General features: G+C 37.6%; 1 protein-coding gene and 1 long non-coding RNA gene across 2 annotated transcripts in view; one reads left to right on the top strand and one right to left on the bottom strand.

Annotated features, from left to right (window-relative positions):
* Window positions 1–11,473, bottom strand: part of zfhx3b (zinc finger homeobox 3b) — a 190,107-nt gene extending 178,634 nt beyond the window's left edge. The window contains exon 1 of the mRNA XM_088334472.1: window positions 10,912–11,473. The gene's annotated coding sequence lies outside the window, so the exon portion shown is untranslated. The remainder of the gene's footprint in view (window positions 1–10,911) is intronic.
* On the top strand, window positions 9,964–12,882 carry LOC148367513 (uncharacterized). The gene is made up of 2 exons (XR_015850325.1): window positions 9,964–10,707; window positions 12,503–12,882. It is a non-coding gene; the product is annotated as an uncharacterized LOC148367513 (long non-coding RNA).
* The last annotated feature ends 5,154 nt before the right edge of the window (window positions 12,883–18,036 follow it).

Raw genomic sequence — 18,036 nt, forward strand, 5'->3', positions numbered from 1 at the left:
AACTAAATTATTCATGATATCTGCACCATTATTGTCACAAAAAATCAAGTGAACACAAGTGTACAATAATATAACAGCCGGGTGATAGAAATTTGATGCAGGAACCTCCCGCAGCCTTTAGATTTGCATTGCATTTGGCAAGCGCATAAAAAAAATAAGAAAAAAGAAAACAACCCTGCTGTTGAATGCAAATTCATGTAAAGAATTATCTTAGAGTTCAATAATTTGCCCTACGGGGTGCATTCGTGCAGCCTTGATTTTTAATATACCGACATTTTTGATAGTGTGTAAAAGGAGAAAAATCAAAAAATAAATAAATAAAAATCATTAACAGCCATGGTTGAGAATATTACAAACATTGCACGTTGTCTACTATATCCAACTCTGCGGATGCAAATAGCCAAAACTACGTTGCTTATTTGCATCCAGGAAAACTAGCCTCACATGGCACAACAGACTACAGGTCTCCAAATAGTGAAAGCATAAGAATAGAGCTGAAGCGATTGTAGCACCAAACATAACTATTGCGCTTGGAGGTCATTTTATTGCCGGTGCTGTAGTCAAGTGAGGTGCACCGAGCTCAATTCTCCCTCAACAATGGCAAAATGGGCCGCAGAGACAAAACAGGGTTAGCTGTACTCTTTAACCCCTTAAGTGCTGGACTGATGGTCATTCGCCGAGACACAGGAGCTCCCAAAGAAGACAGTTTACAACAAAGATGCAGAAACTAATAAAATAACAATGAACATGTCAGGAAATTATTCACAAGATCTTTTTATAAGAGCTTAGAGCTTTTGCACTAGAATGGCTCTAAATCTTCAGGTTTCAGCAATAAGTATGAGCCATTTTCTACTGTATGCCATTGCCAAAACCTGATTTTCTCTTGTAAATTAAAATTAAAAAACATACCGGTAGGTATTATTGAAACCGCATGTGTCGAAGTTAGGGTACATTTGATAAGTTTTTGTTTTTGTTTTTTTAACCCCACAACATTGGTGTTTTGTATCTCTGGTTATGGCTGATGGTTGAAACATATCGTGCTGGTTTTGAGGTTTTAGGAAAGATAACTCATACATTTCATTGTCATCCAAGTATTTTCGGCATCGCTTATCCTCAGTAGGGTCACGGGTTTGCTGAAGCTCTTCCCAGCTGTGTGGGCAGGGGATCCTATGATTTGGTTGCCAGCCAGTCGCAGGGAACACGGAGATATACAACCATTCACATGCTCATTCATACCTAAGAACAATTTAGAGTCACCAATTAACCTGCCAAGCACGTGTTTGGAATTTAGGAGGAGACCGTAGTGCCTGGAAGAAATCCACCGGACATGTGGAGAGCATGCAAACTCCGTTCAAGGGTGCTAGTAGCTGGATTTGTACCTGGGACCTCTGAACTGTGGGACTGACACGTTGACCATTTAGGAGCTTTTTACTGTCATATTAAACTAAGTGATCCAAATCTTCTAGTTGATCTTTTCCCATGTTAAAGAAAATTAAATTGATGTGCTTCTGGACAATTGGTGGTTAGGAAACATTTAGGCAACACCGTATTTGAAAAAATATATATTTCAAGTAAGCAAATGATGTCATCAACCACAAAGTTTGATTTTAAATTAGGTATGAAAGCCTCAAGTTTTGCAATCTGTATTGTATGATGTGATACTCAAAAAGTTTGGAACAGAACACTTTCTCCCCAACCATTTAGGATCATTTAGTATAGTTACATGCCCCTGCTTGACAATGCCAAGGCTCCAGCTATTCTCTGAATATCGGGACAATGCTTTACACCAAAAAAACAATGGCAACCAAATGAAGAGAGTGCTGTATCTGAGTCTGATCAGGAGGCTTCTCCTGCAACTGGTTTCCATGGCAACCAATACTGTGTTTCATGTGGGGACCAAACCCATACTCAAAAAAAAACTGGCCAGGCTGTACTTGCCTAAAACACCACAGAAATGTGTGCTCCAACAAACAAGGCCAGCGTAAACCGTGCATTATGAACCTGATTTGATTTAAAAATAACGATAACAATTAAAAAAACAACAACTATAGGCCAGAAAAGTATGTATTTCCCATTTTAAGTTGATTTCAAAGGTACAGCTCTACAGCTGCTTTAACTCTTGAGTTAAAGGGACACTGTGTTGTATTTGACCACTAGATGTGTGTGCTCTAGTGTGTGGTGCAACCAAAAAGGAGTGCCACAGAGCACGAGAACAATTGCAAACTGCGTGGACTCAAAGTGACCCACCCACACCACATTTTTTCTTATTTATTTACAGTCTTTCACAATGTTTTTGGTGGTTGGGGGTTCCTTTAGCAGCATGTTCATCATGCCACGAGCTCATAACATGTAAGCCTCCTCTTATATGAAATAAATACAAATTTATTGAGCTGTAAGTATTTTGAGAAAAAGACAAGTTTATGATAGTTCGTGTATTTTTACTTATTCATATCGATATTTTCTTTAAACTTTAAACACAGTTGACACTTTAACTCAGTTTTGATACCAGGAAAACTAAATAAATTAAAGTCCAAGCGTTTTAGCTGATTTAACTATTTAGTCCAAACCAAAATATTTTTTTTGTATATTTTTGTATAATATTTTTTTTGTTTTAACTTCTGAGTTAAAATATATTCATAGCACTAACTCCACACCATAGTGCCATCAACAAGAACTAACTCATGACTTTTTTTTATTATATAGTTAGAATAAAAAAACATTTCTACTTTCTCTATCTGAAGAATTATTTGCACAGACAAAAAAACACCAATCACAATAATCAATTATTAGAATAATCATTTTTTGTTGCTGGGGTTGAAACAAGGAATTGATGACATCAAATTAAACATATCAAAAGAATTGAAAACACATTTCATCATCGATCCCTTGTGTCGCGCGATTTATGCAGCCCTCAGCCCTTTATTCCAATGCAAGTAAGATTCAGTGACAAACTTGTAGTAGCACTTTGGTTTGGCAGAGTGCGCTCCGAGACCATATTATGATGCACAAGGTCATCTTGATGCAAATCCAAATGTATTTGGTTAGCACTTTTCAGACATCGAAATGCAACACAAAGAGCTGTATAAAATGATTTAATGTATTATAAGATGACATACAATAAGTTGCCTGCAAAGCCAGGAGTTAAGCAAAGAGCCTAAAAGAGAGGCGGTTTTGGTATACATGCAAGCACCACCTAGTTTAGAGGTTGTTGGTTTGTTCGTTTGTTTGCGGCTTTCTATTAAAATACAGCATTAATCATTAATGAACAAAATAAAACAATAAACTATGTGACACATCCGACAAAATACTCAAATTCAACTCCGATGTTTCCTCTCTTTATATTTGCACTTTAAAGGAAAGTAGCTTAAATAATTGCAGGTGTATAGCTTACATTTGTATGTATTTTCTTGATTGTTAAGCTGTATGAAAAGCATTTGTTTTTCATGGGTGTATAGCATTGAATATTCTGTTATGTGCACCATTTTTCTATTAGTCCAAAACTTTAATTCTTGAATAAAATCTGATTTTTCGCTAATTGGAAAAGATAATCAACCGATTCCTCGATTACAAATATAATCTTTGTAGCCTATTGTTAAATCCCTAATTTTTTCAAACCAAGCGTGTTTTGAAAAAAAGAATTGTATCTCCAATTTTACAAAAAAAAAAAAATTGGAATCAATGCCAGTAAATTGTGATTCATTATTTTCATATGCCCGTGACAACATGGTGGTGCTCTGGCCCCAAAACAAAAAAACAAGAATCAGATGTGCACCAACGGAAGGCTGGAGTTGTGTTCCCTGAGCAGATACAGGCAGCCGGTAGCGTCACCTCAGCTTCTTCACAGTAAAATACGCCGCCATGTGCTCTTTATGTTGTTGCATCCCAAGTAACCCCCCCCCCCCCCCCCCTGTCCCTTTCCCTCACTCCCCTGACCCCCTTCTTACATCCAGCATGGACATGGCTACTGCACATTTGCAAGTGAATTACACTTTTTTCTCGGGATTTGATTGTGCCCGGCCATCGGAGGAAAAGAGGAAAACGGGTGCGAGAGCGAGAGGGCGCTTTGGCATCGCTTTTCTTTTCTTTTTGTAGTAATCCCGAAGAGGATAAGCTGCAAAGTACACAGAGAGGAAGTGCCACGGACCTCGGGTCCGGCATATCCAAGTAGAACCTCTCGGCTATCGCCAGCTTGCTTGGAGACAAAATACAATAGAGTTGGTATGTTTATGCATCCCACACTAAGGTAATTACTAGTAAATTTGGATTGATGGACTGATAATAAAATCAAACTGTTTGATATGGATGCTATTTTATTTCAAAAAATGGTGCAAACATATTTAACGTTCATTCATGAATGAGTATAGATGTGTACATCGAGAATATTCAGTATGTGTTGCCATCCTTATAAGGCTTAGATAATTAACATTTCTGCAGCTCCAAACATGTTCTTGATTCCAATATGGCTGTTTTGGGTTGTCAACTCCTGGTGTATTGCAATAAAAAAATGAGTAGTAAAAAGCAAAATGAAAAATTTAAGGTACAGAGACTCAAAGAAATAAAACCAGACCATTTTTATTCTCTTTTTTTGTGAGGTTTTTGTCTTTTGGGGTAGGTGTAGCAGCAGGATACTGGACAATCATGTGAACTCCCTCTAGAAGATGCTCATGTAATATAAAGTAAAAACAAATGTCTCCTTCTAGGAGTATTTAAAAAAAATCCACGTTCATATGATAATTCATGTTTTTTTTGCTCATTATTTAAACAATATATATTGTTTTGAGAATAAAGTTTTTTAACTTCAGGGGGCACTACAAAATACACACGGTCCTTTTAAATGTGTTTTCCATTTATCATACTGCAAAGGGATAAACACACACGTTGCATTTGCTCCAAATAGAAGTGTGTTTCAGCATGACCTTGCTTTCAATTAGTAATGAGGAAAGAAAAATTAAAAATGACCTTATGATTCCCAAATCCAAGCTGCATTTTGTTATTTATATCCCAGCACAAAATGTAAGGTCAGCAAAGGGCTATGTTAACAGTACTAGCCAACCGCTGGAGAAGGCAGTATTCTTCAAACAGTTCATAAAAATACATAACACAAAAGCGTTGTGTGTGCAATATTTTCCCGTACAGTTTGGTTACACAACGGCAATTTCCCAGGCACTGATAAACAATGCCTGTGCGGTTATCACTCTGCAGAGAACAGTAACAGAAAGGAAAAGGAAGAGGATGACAAAGAAGAAGAGGAGGATAAAAAAGATGGCGTGTGTGTCGTCAGAGTCACAGGCCGGAGGGGCCCACATATTGTTCCCCAGCCCGCCGCGGCCAAAGAAAGCCCGACCTGTCTAAGCGTCCTCCATATTTTATGCATTCTGTCCTTTGTGATGATAAGCGCCAGCGCGGAGGGTGGAATGCTGGCCTCCAGGGTCCAAGAGAAGGGGTGGGCTAACGCGCTGCCGCTATGGTCCGTTTCTTTCTCTTTTTTTTTTTCATGCAGCCCTCAGAGCCCGATTCTTAGCCTAGTGTGTAATTGCGTGGTCTAATGATGCCAATCGGTCCTATCTACTATCCCGCCTCACTCCCTGCTAGCTGCCGTGGCCCAAGATAGGATGTAGCTGCTATGCTACACGTGCAAACACACACACATAAACACAGACACTCTCTTTAAATGTTTAAATCACTTGGATAGTCTGGTGTCAGTCTATACACTTCATTATAATAAGCATATTATCCACTGCCTCTGATTTTTTTTTTTTTTTTTGGGTTAACGATGAAGACCGATAGAAATATACCACAAATGGATTAGAACAATGTATCCCACTATCTAGCAAGCAGTGAATCCTAAATAATCCGAGCATGAGGTATAGTTTTGGGAGGTCATGAAGGTCTTTTCCGACCAATACTAATGACTGCTTATCCAGATTTATATAGGTTATCATTTTGTGTACTTGTAAAAATAGTTTGCATACTACCCTTTTCAAATTGTAAAAAATAAATTAAACAAAAATGCTAAATTGGGAGAAAATCGTATGCCAACGTTTTTCTTTTACAAGATTTTAGCTCCTTTTGTTAGCAAAATACAAAAAAAATGGATTAAAAATACATATTTTGAAACAATGTACATAAAAAATTTACATAAATGAAATATGAAAACACATATTGTTCATGTCTGATATGGCAGTTGTTAGATAAGTTTGCCCATTTTAAGTGCAATGTTAAAAAAACAAATCTTAAACTAAAAATAAACTTCCCACTTGCCACATCAGATTATTGTGCAAATTATTAGCATTAGCACACTAAATTTATTAATAGATAATTCTTTAAGTGGGGAAGATTCTGCTATGTTGGGATTTTGCTCCTTTTAAAAGATTGCATATCATATTTTCCTAGAAACATTATTTATATGCATAGTAAAGTAAGAAAAGAAAACACTCATTTGTGCCAATATGGTAAAACAATATATGATAAGCACTGCAATAAAAAGCAAGAACTCACAAAATTAAAACAAGTTGTATAAATTTATTTTATTTTCACAACATTGTGCATCTTCAGCAAAGACGTGTCCAAAAGGTATTGTGAAATGTCTAATAGATATCCGTCTGATACATATTGTGCATCCATATTGGTAGGGTCAACTGATTTATCTCCATAGAAACCCAAAGTTTTTTTTTTTAATCACATATTTTTTTCTATTTGTTTGTTTTAGAAAATGTAAGGAGAAAGTCTAGCAAAGCATTCTGGACAAATACATCTCAGTCTTAATGCAGCTGCACAAACACTCTGCTTGGGAGTCGTAAATCGAGGTGTCCTGTGGTGATTTTACCATGATTGTTAACATGAGGACATATTGGGGAAAGCAAACCGCAGAAAAAAGCCTGCCAGAGTTGCTTATATAAGGATGTCACTGACAAAGTAGGGAGGGGGGAGACAAGGAGGAATTTGGGAGAAAAGTGGAGGGGTAAGGAGCTGTTTGGACACTGTCGTTCCAGATCCAACACACACACCTGAAAGCTCGGCCATGTGATCCCTCCCTCCTTTTCACTCCTCCTACCCACAGCCGGCGAGTGACGTGTTGTGACGCTTCATCTGTGGGACAACTCCAATAACTGTTCTTCATCCTGCTTTCGATTAACCCTCCTCTTGTGTTAGGGTAGCCACCGACCCGTTTCGGATTATTAACGCTTACAAAAAAACACATGCATTGGTCTATTGCCGCAAGGCTTCTCGAATTGTTCAGAAATGTCCATTTGGACAAAATAAAGTAGAACAAATTTTACAAGATGCTCAAATGGAAATTGTTACATTTGAATTTTAATATTAGTTTAAACCAGACTGTAAAAAAAATAAGCGACAGCCAAAACAGAAAACATACATGGCCTGGACATGTGTGCATCAACTGCAAGTAATATCTCTCCTAAGAAGATACTAAAAGTGCCGCTTCCTTGCCACAAATGCCTACTTGCATACACATACAAGTTATTCTACACAGAGACCTTTACTCCAATTTTGTTTTTTATTTGTTTTGGAACAAGTCATCGGTCTAGGTCCTGCTTAGCTGTTGTTTGTTTGGTCTTGCAAATGTATATATTCTATTTTGACCTGTTGTGCTTTTCATTTGATTATTGTATTTGAGTTCTATTGCGGAAAAAAACAGGAATTTTAGCCTTGTTTTTCAAGTAAATAGTATAATGTATAGTTGTAGTTGTATATATTTGTATAGTTCTTAATATATAAAGAATATATGTGTGTGTGAGCATTTAGCAAACGTGTTGTGATACCTCGAAGTAATAGGTAACAGAAACAACCTTTTATTTATTTATATAATTATTTTGAGAGTCGTTTTACCATTTTCTGAAATTGAAAGGTTTACTTGGAGAAAAAAAAAGTCCAGAGACCCACAAAAAATGACAAAAAAGAATCAATACTTTCCTGGAAGAAAGATTGATAAGGTTGCCAAGACTTGAAAACATAGATCATGTATTATTGTTTTTAGTGTATTTTACAGCTGAGTCAAGACACGGACTGCCACTGACCTGCTAACATGGGGCATGTTACATAAAAGCACACACAAGAGGAGGGTTAAGATTCAAGATTCAACATTGTCTTAATTGGCAGGACCATAATGCCAATGAAAGTGTACAGTGTTTTTAAAAGATTCAAACAGGGTACAATAAAATGAAATCAAATATGTAGATTCAAATAGGAAAAGTCTGTACATATATTCTGCTGTTGTATATGTACATCAAGGTGCGGCTGAAAATGGCCATCCCCATTCATGGCTCTCTTATCACTCACACGCATGTTAACAGCAATTATTAAAGCTATGGCAAAGAAGCCATTGCAAAGAAGCCCTTTTAAATCCTGTAAAGGGGGCCTTATCCCGGCTCTCGACCGAAGAGGACTGCCGTTTCGGCAAGCTTCCCTGCTGGGCCGGCACCCGCCGACGGGAAGGTGGGCGCTAAAGAGGGAACTACAGCCTTTGGAGACGCAAGCGAGGAGCAGATAGGTGGTGAGGGAGGGAAGAGAAAGAAGAGAAAGGGAGGGATGGGGTCACCACTGCTGGAGGCAGTGACGCCATACTATCAAACAGCCACGTCCGTACTTGACACCCGTCCTCGCCTCCTCGGCCAAATGTACAAATACCAAAAAAAAGCGTCAAATTAGAATCCTCAGAAATAACAATTCAGATTTGAATGGTCAATAATCAGTGTGTTTTATTTCTTTAATTATTCCTATTTTCCAAAGGAAATAATGCAATTATAACCTGTCCCGTATTTTTATAATTACTATTTAGTTACTGACCATCAAACTGAATTGAATTTTTAAACATTAATCAAATTCAAACTAAATGAATTAAAATCCAGCCAAACAAAGGCTTGGATTCTTCGTAAAAAGGATTATATATATATATATATATATATATATATATATATATATATATATATATTAGATATTAGTAACTCATCGCCACAACGACACAAACTTGAAAATAAAATGGCACCTTCCCCATTTGTTTCCTTCATAACTGTCACGAGTGCCATATTTAACTCCTTGTAGCCCAGCAAACCTAACACACACACACACTCACGCTTACGCCCGCCCACCATATGACAAAGATAGACTGCAATATTTTCACATGTTTATAATCTACTGACAATAGGACGATGATACGAGACAGAAAATATGGCGGGGGGAAATATTTGCGTGAAAAAAAGTGAGAGAAGGAGGAGCAGGAAGATCAGGAAGAGTCTAGGTGTGACAGGGGGGAAAAAGCGGATCACTTGAAATCTACCGACGTACATTTTCATACTCGCGCCGCCAAAAAGCCCATACAACTCAGCCAAAATGCAAATAACTGCAGGCCCAATGGAGGAGAATAAAAATAAAAATAATAATAAAAGGTGTCGATCATGCAATCTGACTGCCACCCGAGTGATAGGGGTGTGTTGATCTGATTTCTTCCCCCGATTCCTCCTCGATAGCCCATGGCCGTCTGACCCCAACCACATTCACAGCTTCCTCTTTTTCCTCCACCTTTTTACAGGACTATTTTCCCCTTCTTTGCCTTAATTACACGATAATTCTTGCATCCATGGACAAGCGGCAGCGTGTTTAGCGTTGTCTGACCCCCCCTCTAAAAAAACAAAACAAAACAAAAAACCACAACATCCCCCATCCACCACTCCCAAGCCCTGACATAGTCCCACGGCTGTTTGGCGAGGGGGTTTCCTCTCCTTGCTTTTATATCTGTGCACTCGTTCGGTGACCCTTGTTCCTCTTGTTTCTTGCTGTCTGACCTCAACCCCCCCATTTCAAACAAACCCCATCCTCGCTCCCTCTGCGTGAAAGCCAAACCACGGCTGTCAATGTATTTCCTCACCAACAAACACTGACTTTGTGTGCTTGCATTTATTCTCAGAATTTTATATTTGGAAGTATTTTTCCCCAAAAAAGTGCAATTTCGACACATTTTGTGCGAAACACTTTGGAAATGTGTCTTGCGTGATGTCAAGTAGTCTAAAAAGATGAGCGGACTGGGCCAAGATTCTGTTTGCAGACGCACTTTGCAGGGGTTCTGCTTGGACTTGGCGGTCATGCCTGATCCGCTTCTGTCATGAAGGAGAACCCGGGGCTCCCTTTTTTTGCAGAGCCCTCGCACACATGCACGCCACGAGCACGCGCGACGCTCTCACGCACGCACGCACACACACGCGGGATCGATTTGCACGGGACTTGGTCAGGGAACGGCTGAGAATCGACTTTAAAAAATACAAGCCTCGAAAGAAGCAAAAGCCGGGAGAGTGAACTAGCCGAGGTGGGATGGAGCTGAAGTGGGGGGAAGAACTGTCGTGAATCGGGGCAGAGCGAATGGAAAAGAAAAATATGATTAAAAAAAAGAATCCAGCAAGAAAAGGTCTTGTAACGCATTATATTGGTGGCTTTTCGGTGATCATTTAAAAGGACAGTGATTTGAACATGTTTTTGGCACAAATATACGAAGATCCGTAAAAGAGTCTGACGGACCCACGCGGAGCCAGCAAGCGGGATTCGGAGCTCCTTCCCCGGGCTCCACAACCAACCCAGTCGAAACGCGTCCCTCGACCAACAGAACCCGGCTCCAAAACGCACTTCTTTCTTTCGCCCCGAATGATCCCCTTTTTTCACACGGGAAGAGAGGACGCGTGCGGATCCACGAAAACACAGGTAAGGACAAAACGGACCCTAAACCCCTCCAATAAAGCTCCCGAATCAAAGCTTTCCCCGGACCCGGAACGCCAGTTTTACAGGAGGAGGGGTGGGAGAGCTCCGCTTACAAGTCCACCGCCATAGAGGAGGAAAGCGGCTGGGAGAAAAGGATCGTGCGGGCAACACCACCACAAAAAAGGGGGAGACAAAGTTGAAACTTACAATTCGCCGCTTCGTGGTGTTCGCTTTTTAATCCAGCAGCGAGACGACGGAGCTAAAGATCCCATCCAGGCGAGGAGAGTCCCCTTTCGGTCACTTTGCGCTCGGGGCTGGCCGGGGGAAAAAGAAAGATCATTGTTGTTTGCCGAGCGCTTTGGCTGGAGAGGGAAAAAGCGGAGCAAGTAGGTAGCGATTAGTTGTTCGAGGCGATATCAAAAATAATTCGGATGCAAAGCAGCCGAGTCCGGAGTTGGAGCCGCGCGAGGAAGAGGTGAAAGTGAGATCTGGTGATTGGAGGGGGAGAAAAAAACTCTTTGGATCTTTATTCCTGCTAATTAGTTTCCTGCGAGGGGGAGAAAAAAATGGCTGTGATTAATTCAGTGCGCATGTGCTTCATTACACAGGCACGAAGGGAAGGGCTAATTAGCCGCCTTGTGGATCAATAAGATTCAGCAGAGGAGAGCCGGCGGAGGGAGGGCGAGGAGGAGGGAGGAAGAGGAGGGAGGGAGGATGGATAGATAGATACGAGGAAGGGCGAGAAAAAGAGGAAAGTAATGATCGGGAATAGAAAATATGGAATTAAGAGAGGCGGGAAGTAAGAGTTTGATTAGGGAAAGTGAACGCTGGCTGGCCGCCGAGCTCGCTTGCAAGCACGCCGCGCTCGCGTTTTCTTGCTCGCCTCCGGACGCACTTTTCTCCTCTTCTAAACACACTTCTCATATTGTATTTAATACTTTATTTTTGTAGAAATGCATGATTTACCCAACACCTACGTGTAATTTGGTTTATTTCGATTTTTTCTCCTCTTTTTTTATGACTTAGCGACAATGCATCACTGTACAAACAGTTTAAAAAGTTCAATAGGGAAAAACATTATTAATGCACTAAATGCAAATTGTATATTTAGAAATATGGAACTTATAATTACTGGTACTATCACAGGACACAATAAAGTTGGTTTATCTTTTGCTATCCTAAGATTGCATTTGATAAACACACTATAAAATCGATGTGTAATATCCACTAATGCTATATTTGTATTACAACACTCCTTTGGAATACTGTCGTATTTTAAGTTTTTTATTTAAACTTACATAGGATGAATATGCATGACAAATATAAATTTTAGAGAGACTTATGTAAAGAGACATCCACATAAATAAGCAGATATCGAATTAAAATACATAGGTTTACGTCATTGGAAAGGGGGAAACGGTTTTGAATATTTTGGAGTGATAAATGCTCCTTTTTTGTATTTCTTTATTTTTATTATGTTTTTGTGTATGCTGTTTTATTTTTGTTGTGTTGGATTTTTGCATGTAGAAAAACACGTAGAGGTTGTGGGAGGAGATGTCACATCTATGGTTATCGGGGCAAGTGACACATATTTGCTGTAAGAAATAGATTTGACAGGAACAAAAATTATACCAGCGTAACAAAGATCTTTAGCCAATAATTTTAATACATTCCATTTTTTCAAGTATATTTTCTCAAAGAGAATTGTTTTGTGAAATGGTTAAACTCGCGTGTCCCTTTCTCTGCATATTAAAATATATTACAACCCACTGTCTTTTTGTGTCTATGTTGCATGTAGGCCTACATTCATCGAACGGATTCTGATGACGACGTGCTTGAATTTGGATGCAAAGTCCAGCAGGCATCTTAAAGTGATCGCCAAAGGTGCGATGTTTCCAAAAACAATGTGGATGGGAAATTATTCGGTAAAATGCATTCCAGCACATGTCCAATAAGAAAGAACTGAATTTAAACATAACTTGACACCGAAGAAGGATTTAAATATATTTTTAGTGACGTGTTGTATGAGTTGATTTTATGTTGACTTTTAAAGCTCGTGGACACAAAGTACAGTGATGTTTAGGAAAATACCCCCTACTGCTAAAATGTACGCTTATTTGCATCCTAGCATTTGCTGTACGCACACAAGCTAAGGCATGTAATGATACCTGTTTTTTTTTTTTAAAAGGAAAATATGCAGAGACACTTGTACTTGGTTCTTTGGCACAGTGAGTGTAGGAATATGGTAAATTTGCAAAATGTCAGAAATAACGACATTGTAAAAATGGATATGGTGAATACATTGTGTGAGGGGTTCGCAGATATAAAAGAGGACGGTGTAATTTGAAGCGTGTGTGTAAAAACCGTATTCGAAAAAAAATAGTGTATGCAAAAAAGGCACGAGTGACATTAGTCCATCATCATCAGTAGGGAGGAAGGGGGTTAGGGGGTGCCCCTTCATGCTTTTAGGGCCTCTTTGAAAACAGGGGGTTAAAAGTGAGGGGGCTGCTTTTGTGTGAGCAGCATTGAATCGCGAATCTCTGTGGGAAGGGTAAGCGTCCACGTGCCAGCTTCAATAGGCGCCACATCCACCAGTGGCATTGCACGCTCCACGCAACCTCTGGCCGGCCACACAACAAGACAGTGTGCACCACGAACACACGAGGGGTACCAAGCTCGTGTTCAGATTTTTTTACACACTCACAATAAAACAACAATAACAACAAACACAACAGCATCCGCAACATATCATTAATATTATCACCAGCAGCCATCAACTACGCACAAAAGGAATTGCATGGTTCAGTAGGGTACGGATAGTCATACCGAGAAAATCATTTTCAACACAAATTCAGATTTGCTTTTTATGATATTGTATCAATCTTCTTGTGTTTGGATTGCCACGGACCTGTTTTGGATTTGAAATTCATTAAAGAATCCATACATTTTGCATTAAGGCTTCTCAAATTTGTCAGGGTTATCTATATTAGAAAAATAAAGTTAAATCAAAATAACGTATTTATAAAATGCTCTAATTGAAATTGTTACATTTGCATTCTAAGGGTCGTTCTAGAGCCGGTATAAAAACAAGATTATAAAACACTACCAACAGCCAAAACTGGAATCATAAGCGGACTGGACATATTGCTCATCAACTGTAAGTAATAGCTCTGGAAAGAAGCCACATTAAAAGTGTCACTTTTTGCCACACGTGCATCTTAACATATACTTGCATAGACATGCAAGTTTAGCACTCAGAGGCTTTTACCCAAAGTTTGTCATCTATTTCTTTTGGAACGAGTAATCAAGCTTGTTCCCTCTTTGCTGTTGTTTGTTTGGTCTTGCAAATTTTCCATTTTGCGTTTTGACTTGTGCTTTTTGTTTTATATTTGTTTAAAAGTTGTATTACTGGGAAAAAAAACAAAGATTAAAAAAAAAACACATACACACACACGTGTGTGTGTGTGTGTATATATATATATATATATATATATATATATATATATATATATATATATATATATATATATATATATAGATATAAATATATATATATATATATATATATATATATATATATATATATATATATATATATATATATATATATATATAGATATAATATATATATATATATATATATATATATATATATATATATATATATATAGATATAAATATATATATATTTAATACAAAATATTTAGCAGATGTGTTGTAATACCCCTAAGTAATGAAAACGTTAGAAAATATCGTATTAACTTATATAATTATTTTGAGATTTAGTCTCTTACCATATGTATTCAGAGTGTTGGATACTTTGGGATCGTATACAAGAGGCCATCAGACGTTCGACCATAAAAAATATATATTATTTAAATTGAGTTTTTCAAAACCGTTTCAAAATAGAAAGAACATTATGGAACAAAAATTGTATTTTAAGGATTGTTGTACGATTTGCATCTGATGCATGAGGTTGATGAAAATACAGCCTGAAAGGTGCCATAAAGGAAAAACAGGTTGACTTAATTCAACATGCAAGGTGACACAATCGTATTATCATTCATTCTGACGTTGAAATATTATTCAGAGATTGTTTGGAATTTTACAAATCTATTATTAAATGCATTGTGCTTTGTTTGTTCGAACACAATACAAACATGAACAAACCTATAGAGTTGAATGTTTTGTGCGCACACGCTGGCCCATATGAGGGGTCGTGTTCTCCCCCTTTGCACTCCGGCCAGGTGCAATGGGAGCGCCCTCTTATGTTCAGCCGGACCACAGGGAGCGTGCAGTCGCAGCGTGACGACAGCTCGGCGGGACACGAGAGCGCAAGGATCTGCGCACTGGATGAAGTGATGCACGCTGCATGGCAAGACAGACTGCTTCTGATTCTGACGCCTTGTGCACGGACGACAACAGCAACCACTACGACGACGTAACAAGGGGTCGCCCAAGCGTGCATTGGATGGAAATATGCACGAAACCAAATCAACACATGACCTCTTCCCTTATGTCTACTGCAGGAACTAAGATTTTCTCCAAATACACTTCATGGAGTAAATGCATTTGTAAATACAATGAGAATTATTATGATGTATTTTTCAGTCTGTTTTGTGAAATGCAAATATTTTAGATTATACTATTCATAAGAACAGGTGTATGTTTTATATATATATATATATATATATATATATATATATATATATATATATATATATATATATATATATATATTTGAGTTTTTTATTGGGTTTCCGATTAATTTTCCATACAAATAAACACCTTGTTTGGAAAAAACACATACATAACGAGTGTAGTGCAATGCACTACGAACACGGAGGCGTTACCAATTCTAGTTGGGATAAAAAGTTGAAGTCATTCTGTCGATCATTGTTCGAATTAAATCTGTTTAATCTCCCCAGCATTTGTTTACAAGATGGAGCGTCCATCTGTGTTTTCCCAAATTTATGGCTGGGCTATCCTGGAGCATCCAGTGTCTTAAAATTGTACGAGCACATATCATGAGCCCAGTTTTTAATATTTTGAAAATAATGAATTGTCCACGTGTTGTACCTCGGTTCTGTCTCCAAGAAGACATTTGGTGATATTGGAAGAACACTTTTCGAGTTAATCAATTTGGAATAATCAAAGTTTTCAATCAATTTCCATTGGGCTCGATTTAAAACGTCGTGTTTATGTTCTTTGGAATAGTATGCGTTGAATATTGCTTGTAAAAAAACGAATAACATTTGAATGCATTGTCGAGACACATTTTATATTGTTTAGATAGGTCACATTATATGATATAATGGACAATGCATTTTGAATTTATTTGATTTGACTAAATCGTTTGAAAAATTAGGAACCCTCTTTTCAAATTTAAAATTATTTTTCACGAATGCCAATGTAATAAGATACCTCATAGGTATGTAAATCACGTATAATTATTCAAGTGAGAAATGTTTCATGCAGTATTTACTGATTCGTCGTGTGGCAGTCGAAACACTGGTGTGCAGTTTGAGGCAAAAAAAGCAGGACCTGTGTCTCTCTGCTGTTGTGATGTCAAGTGTTCGAATAAAAAAAACGGGGTAAGAACAAAACAAATGGCTGTCTGGTCATTCTCCTTCATTTACATAAGAAACTTTAAGGCATATCTATTTATTTCTTATATATATATATATATATATATATATATATATATATATATATATATATATATATATATATATATATATATATATATATATATATATATATATATATATATATATATATATATATATATATATATATATATATATATATATATAAAAGAGTATGTCATGTTTTTGTTCCTAACACTAATAACGATAGTTAAGGTACAAAAACTTAACTAATTTTTAACAATATATATATGTTCAATAATATATATGTTCAATAATATATATATACATGTTCAATAATATTTTCAGCGTTGGACTTCCATCAGAGTAGTAAATATTTATTAACAACAAAAAAACATATACTGAAATATCGATACTCTAAATGTCATGATTATGTTAAAATGTAACAGTATTGCCCCAAATCAATGCACAAGAAACGTAAAGCAATCTGCCTAGCTTTATTTGTGTGTGCAGTGTCTACGTATAGGACATATAGGTTAAAGTTGTGCTATTAATGTATTTTTTCCCCGAGATACGATCATGTTTTTTGTATCAATGCAATAATTTTCATTTACGTTTTATTTCCAAGAAGAAGCACATAAACGTAGTGTGCGCGTGGGGGTGCATGTTTGGGTATGAGTGCGCACCGCGCGCGCACATCGTGTGTCTTCAATATCAGTGCGTTTATCACCGCTTATGGGTCCAAAATGGAGAGAAAATGCGTCAAAAATGCTGAAAAATGTATTTGTTTTTGTTTGTGTTTGCACGTTTTAACGAAGGCCTTTGACAGGTTTGTGTTTTTGTTCTGACTGTAAGCTGCCAGATCCTAGTTTTCAGTCCACACACACCCAGACGTCAAAAGAGAGACTTTTAAAAACGAAAATTAAATACATCTTAAATACATGCTATACAAAGGTTGAAAATATCATGTTTTTTTTTACATGTGAGCGTGAAGATGCTCAGACAGGGTCGATACTCGGAGTTGACTCGTACATTTTTTTTCGTTTGGTTTCTCTTTTTTTGTTTGCCTGGAAGAGGTTCACTGAGAAAAAGGGATCCCAAATCAGAGCCATATGAGCCCTCCAGGCAGGAGCAACACTAGCTGCTGGTAAGTCGACCCAAACAGGACAGAAGATAATCACTGCACCACAATGCCAAAGCCATTAAAATGCCTCTTTGCTCTTGAATATACAAACTAAAAGCAAGTAATTTTCCTTCTTGTCAAATTGCTCCCACAAAAAAAGAGAGGGAAAAAAACATGAAGCGATGAAAGTTGACATGTGGAAGAGATGCACGAGACAAATACAGTTCAAGGATTATTGCTGCAGGGGTCAACTCCAAATTTTGCATCACACCCTGGATGTGCGACGATGTGGATTGGATCAAATAAACGAAAAATTAGGCCTTTCAAAATAAATGCAACACAACATTTTGACGAAATGTGCTCGTACAATACTTTAATAAAATAATAAAAATAAATTTGAATCGTCTTTATTGCCATTTATATCAACGTGGTGGAACATTGCAAGCAACGAGATTAGCCATGGCACTCCAGGGTAAACATGTAATAAAGACTGAAGAGAAAAAAAGAGAAACGACTATCAGGCTAAATAGATAAAAACGATTTACAGCTTGGTGCTTTTCTCATCGATTAAATCGAATCCATAAAACATCAGCTTCCATG

Source organism: Urocampus carinirostris, chromosome 4 (assembly GCF_059441175.1).
Source record: "Urocampus carinirostris isolate Australia breed hairy pipefish chromosome 4, RoL_Ucar_1.0, whole genome shotgun sequence".
Lineage (NCBI taxonomy): Eukaryota > Metazoa > Chordata > Actinopteri > Syngnathiformes > Syngnathidae > Urocampus > Urocampus carinirostris.